Genomic DNA, 6,420 nt, shown 5'->3' with positions numbered 1-6,420 from the left:
TTTGGTCGGATATACAAGCACAGAACAAAAAATCACTGAGACAAAAGTTCCAAAGTTGATATCACCTGTTCTACTTCACTGTACATAAAAAGGGAACTTCCAAAGTCTTACAATGTTCTTTTTTCAATCTCAGAACTCTTTCTGTTGTGGGATGGATGTGGCCACCCATCACAGCTTCATTCAATCAGATACGTGATTAACCTCTGTAGCACCTATGCTCTCAGCTCACGTTCATTAACCACCTTCTGCTTACAATTTCCCTTCCATATTAGATCACTTTATTAGTGGAATGTGAAAAGGAAAGTTTTAAGATATTTACATTTCTACTCTCTTTGTAAGTCATTAGATTCAGGGTCCACCCTAAACTAGTATTACCTCATCTTAACTTACGCACATCTGCAAATATCCTATTTCCAAATCAGGTTGCATTTTGAGATCCCAGGTGGAAATGATTGGGAGGGGATATAAGTCAACCCATCACCTCCTAATTCAGAAGTGTACTTATTCAGAGGTGGCCATAAGAATGTATCAGGGGTTTGGAAGTATTTGCTATAATTTATTTTAACAGTAGAGAGTGTGACATAGGATGAGAAGTGCCTGTGGCATGTCTGGTGTCATAAGTATCCCTTCCAGCAGAGCTCCCGGACTGTGAGAGGGCACAGGCTGGACTAAGGGACCCCGCCTGCCCCCCAAGTGCATGCATTTTGTGCACGGGCCTCTGGTTTTCTAATAATAACTTAATAAAGATCACATAGCCTCTGTCTTTCAGATATTAATAGTTGTGTGTCCGTAAGCATCTTTAAACCTTTTTGTGGCTAATATTTTACTTCAATAATTGAGCCTCATAGATTTGTTTTGATGATCTAATAAGATGATGTTTAAACATAGTATACATTTGGCCCATGGTTAACTATCATTAAAAGATAGTTACTCATTTCATTAAAACAAAATGCATATTTTAGCTGATAATAAAATGTGTACCTTCCCAGTGTCCAAAATTATTATTATCTGTCTGTGGGAGTGTTTTTATAGACTTAGTCACCTAGAATCTAATTAACAAACAGAATATTTCAAGGTACATTGAGGAAGAAGGATAATTGAAAAGTATTTCAAACAAGCCCTTAAAAAAATCTAGTGAATCATTTGACAACACAACTGAGTAAACTTTTGCAGTAATACAAAGTTGAGCTATGAGATGCCTCCTTTACCAGGCTAGATGAATACAAGAAAACACTAGTTCTTTGGATTACTGTTATTGAATTTAATGAAAACCAGTAATCCATTAGTGTATTGTCTTCAAATAGGCTACAAATAATTGTTCAGATTATGCTTTTCTTTTACAGTTAGTCTTAACTTGGTTTACAAAGACAACTTTACCATATAATATGTGGCTATTCCAAAATGCTCTCTGATTCTCATTTAAAAACAACTTATTGTTACTTTCAGAATATTGACATTTTGGTGTTGCTTTTAACTGGTTTCTTTGTAAGCTTTTGATCACTTTACTATCTTATGTCTTAATTCCAGTTGATAAGGAATAAAGAATCAAGTTATCTATGTATGATAGGACTAGTTTATAAGCTGATCTGTCAATTATTTTATTATTTTTTTTTTATCTTGTGTGGCAGATTTTATTACAAATTCACTCAGGTCACTTGGGACCCAGCATGTCCTTGGGCTTCACCCACGCATCGAACTGCTGGGCTGGGAGGTAGCCAAGTTCAATGGCGGTGGCCTCCCAGGCGGGCCCATTTCTGTGTGCGGTCTTAGCAATCTTGGCTGCCTTGTGGTGCCCTGTGTGAGGGTTCAGAGCCGTCACCAGCATCAGGGACTCCTTCATCAGCTCGGCGGCCCTGTCCTTGTTGTCCTGGGTCCCCACCACGCAGTTCTCCGTGAAAGACACGGCCTGTCCCCAGCAGCCTGGCTGAGTGCGGCGCGTTCTTGAGCATCTTTGGCTTGAAGACCTTCAATTCGAAGTGACCCTTGCTGCCCCCAATCGGTCACAGCGACGTGACTGCCCACGACCTGGGCGGCCTCCATGGCCATCGCTTCGCACTGCGTCGGGGTCCCCTTGCCCGGCCTGATGCTGCAGCCCGGCTCCTTCTCGGGCAGAAGCAGCTCCCCGGCCGGAGCGAGGCCCGCAGCGCAGGAAGCGGGTGCCCTTGGCGATCTTCCTCCGGCCGCACAGCCGTGTTCACGGCCCCACTGGGCTCCACCGAAGCATCGTGAGCAGCCAGAGCCTCGAACTGGTTTGGAGCTGTGACAGAAGGCAGGCCTGTGAGCGCCACCTTCGCGGCCACCTCCTCCGCAAGGCCAGTTCTAGCGTTTGGACCGGTTCCCACGGCTGTGCCCCGGCTGCGAGCTCCTAGATGCTTGGCTCTGCAGCCTCTATCCTCGCCACCGCAGATTTCAGCTGCTGAGCATAACCACTGAGCTCCTGCCCACGAGCGAGCGGGATTCTGTTCCTGGCGCTGTGCCGGGTGGGGGTTTTTGTGAAACGGTGTTTCCTCACTTCTACCAGTTTTGGTTCAGGTTTTACACTCACTAAGGGCATAGGAAACTCTTAGGCAGTTTCTGGATTTCTCACCAAGGAAATTGAACAGTATAATGAAGGTGTGTCCACCATCTTAGTGAGGTCTACATCACTAAGCTACATAAGGAAGATATAAACTTGTGGAATTTTTCTGCATGAATTTTGCTATCCATAATTAACTACAGTAAAACGTAAAAGGATAATTGAAAGCATTGGTTTCTGGCTTTTTATAAAATATATTAGCGTTCAAAACATACTAGTAATTTTTTTTTTCTATTGGATGTTCATACAAATTAGTATACATTTTTGAGGAGATGCTAAACTAAGATAAATATTCTTTGAGATAGATTTATGTTAGCATTAATCTACTCCTTGAATGTCATTCTCTAAATTCTTGAGGTGCCACAGAGCATTTCAAACTCAGACTTTCCCCAAAAAATGTGCATATATATTGGTGAAAGGATTTTCAATGCATTTCAGGGAACACCATTATTATTAACACATGCTTTTGTTCAGTGCATTTTTTTATGCATGCAAATAAGATTACTCCCAAGGGCCACATCTTTTCCCATTGAATACTGAAATGGTTTTACTGTTCCTGGAACACATGCAAATCACATTAAATTACAGAGAGCATGCAACCCATTGTCAAACACCGTAGACTAATAATCACGACTATTGAAGTGAACTTACAAAAAATATGTAAAATGTAGAAGAAAATTTGAATTGAAGTTCAGATTCCATAAGCTTATATTGGTTAAGATAAAATAATACATTGGTAGTCTATAGGAATAAGAAAGGGACTGAAACATATAAAGAATTTAATTTAAACAATAAATGCTACTTATCTTTATCTTTTACTAGAGGCCTGGTGCACAAAATTTGTGCACTGGGGGGGGGGGTTGTCCCTCAGTCCAGGAGCCCTCTGGGGATGTCCGACTGAAAGCTTTGGCCCAACCTAAGCCATCAGTAGGACATCCTTAGCTCCTGCCACCGCCGCTGCACTCGCCAGCCGTGTGCCTGGCTCAGGGCTTCAGGCTGAGCGGCACTCCCCCTATGGGAGCACACTGACCACCAGGGGGCAGCTCCTGTGTTGAGCGTCTGCCCCCTGGTGGTCAGTGTGCATCATAGCGACCAGTCATTCTGCCATTTGGTCAATTTGCATATTACCCTTTTATTATATAGGATTGTCTCTTAAAGCCTGCAGATGAAGATGGGCAATAGAAAACAGGTTCTCACTGGTTATACCCAGATTAAAATATGACAAACAGAATACATAGACAATGCAATAAATAAATTAAGCCAGGGTATATAGTTTATTATATTTAAGTTTTTCCCCCTATTTCAAACCTTACTCTATAGTAGTATTTTTTATAACATTAGCTTTTACCTATAATAAGTGGAAATTGATTTGGGAAGCATGGCTCTATTGTAACACTTGCCATTACCTTCATATTTTTAACTCCTTTTTAAACATTATTTACTTCATGAAATAAATTTTCTGTGATGAATACATTTTGCACTTTGTAATGATTTGATATTACTTTCTATATTATATCACTATAAAATATAATAAAATATTTATATATGTAATATATATTATCTCATACATGTGTATTTATATAATATATGAAATATATATAATCTATATATATATATATCATATATATATATGTGTGTGTGTGTGTGTGTGTGTGTGTGTGTATAATTTATATATACAGTTGACTCTTGCACAATAGGAGTTTGGACTGCATGGGTCCACTTATACATGAATTTTGTTCAATAAATAACAGTACTGTTTTTAATCTGCAGTTTGGAATCCATGAGTAAGGAAGGCTTACGGTATACACTGTTGAATGCCATCCTACCTAATAAAAGGGTAATATGAAAATAACCACCACTCTGCTACGCCCACGATTGGGCCAGTGAGACACTGGGGGGCGGGACTCGGGGTGGCCTATCCGGCAGTTGAGAGGCACGGGGGGTGGGCCTATCTGGCCGTTGAGAGGCGCCAGAGGCTTTTGGCCTGGTGCACGAGCTGACACCCAGCTCCCCTGCCATTGAAAGCAGGGAGCTGGGTGTCTCTCTGTGCATACGGAGAGACTATAAGATGCCAAGAAAGAAACCACTACTAAGGAAAGGACTCAAAAACTAAAACTATGGAACTTACAGGTAAAGAAATAGGAGAAAATCTTTGCTACTTTGGAGGTAGCTAGATAGCTTAGAAGGACATAGGAAACACTAACCATAAAAAAGTAATTATTAGATTTGTTAAAATTAACATCTTCTCTTGAAAAATGACACCATTATGAAAATAAAAAGGCAAGTCATAGGGAGAAATTATTCACAATACATATGTCTGAAACAGACTTTTATGGAGACTATCTATGAAGCAGTCTTACAATTCAATGGTAAGAATACAGACAATCCAATGTTCAAAATGTGCAAAAGATTTGAACAGACACATCACAAAAATAAGATCTATACCATCATGTGATGATTAATATCATTAGTCATAAGGGAAATGTGGATTAAGCCTCAGTGATTTTCTACAAAACATGCTAGAAAGGCTAAAATTAAAAAGACTGACAATAATAAGTATTGGCAAGTATGAGGAGCCACTACAACTCTCATGTAGGTGGGAGTATAAACTGTTGCACCCACTTTGGAAAATGTATTGACAGTTTCTTAGAAAGGTAAACATTCCCTTACCATAGACCCAGCAATGTTAACTCTTGGTATTTAAAATAAATCAATAAATCATAACATTTGTTCACACAAGGATTTGTACACAGATGTCCATTGTAATCCTATATAATAAAGAGCTAATATGCTAATTAGACCAGATGGCAGAACAACCTTCCAGAACGATCAGTGGGCGGGGCTGTGAGAACAGCCTTCCAGAACGATCAGTCGGAGGGGCTGTGAGGTAGCCAGGGCCATAAGGCAGCCGGGGCTTCGAGGGCTGAGTTCCTTGCACAAATTGTGTGCATCGGGTCTCTAGTATTATATAAGGGACTTAAGCATCCATGAATTTTGGTATTCATGAGGGAGCAAAAGTGGATTTTCACCTGTGCAGAGAGTTAGTGACCCTAACCCATGTTTTGTATAAGGATCCACTGTATATATCCATCCTTGAGGTGAGTTGCTGCCCAGGCTAAGGTGTCCAAGTCATGGCAGGGCAGCAGTAGCTGGAGAGCAAGGAGTTGGAGGAAGACAGATAAGGATGGAGAATGACAAGAAAGAGGAGATGAAAAAGGATGATGATGTATCCAGAAGATCTGGAAGATGATAGTGACACCAGTTATGGCATGGAAAGCAGCTTCAGGAGCCACAGCACCTATAGCAGTGCTCCAAATCATCTACTTTTCTTGTAAGCTGTATGGCCACGGGGAGGAACAATATCTCTCATATTTCAGCTTTGAGGACGGGTACAGATTGCTAGAACTAGACTAGTACTTTTGAATTTCCTGGGATGCTAGGCACTGTGTCATCCTTGGGAAGCTCTGCAGCACCCGCAGAGCTTTAACACCCCCATCCCACCATTGCTGGGCTGCTGGAGTCCAGGCCTCCCCAGATACATAGCCCACATCCTGCCTCACTGTCAGAGGGGAGGAGAGCCCCAGAGGGGGTTAGTGGTCCACTATGCAGGAGAAAAGGACCACTTTGTCCCTTGTGATCCGGGAAGAAGGCTTACTCTTCTTCAGGCTTGTCAGCCTAAGACTAAGAAAAGTTGCATAAGTGAAGGTTGGAACCTGAGGCGGGGAGGTATACTTGTTTGCTAAGGGGCCCGAGCATAATATTGCTGCCAATGGGACACTGCTGCCCACAGTGATACTGCTGCCAATCTTGTTGCTCCCGCTCACCTGGTAATGCAGGTACCCCAC

At 41.7% G+C, this 6,420-nt stretch overlaps 1 pseudogene; it reads right to left on the bottom strand.

The window, feature by feature from the left end:
• Positions 1–1,630: 1,630 nt before the first annotated feature.
• LOC103296704 (fumarate hydratase, mitochondrial-like) lies at positions 1,631–2,554 on the bottom strand (annotated as a pseudogene).
• Between the last annotated feature and the right edge of the window lie 3,866 nt (positions 2,555–6,420).

Source organism: Eptesicus fuscus, chromosome 3 (genome assembly GCF_027574615.1).
Source record: "Eptesicus fuscus isolate TK198812 chromosome 3, DD_ASM_mEF_20220401, whole genome shotgun sequence".
NCBI classification, from domain to species: domain Eukaryota; kingdom Metazoa; phylum Chordata; class Mammalia; order Chiroptera; family Vespertilionidae; genus Eptesicus; species Eptesicus fuscus.
Note: the sequence above shows the minus strand (reverse complement) of the source record. Positions and strands in the feature narration are given on the sequence as shown.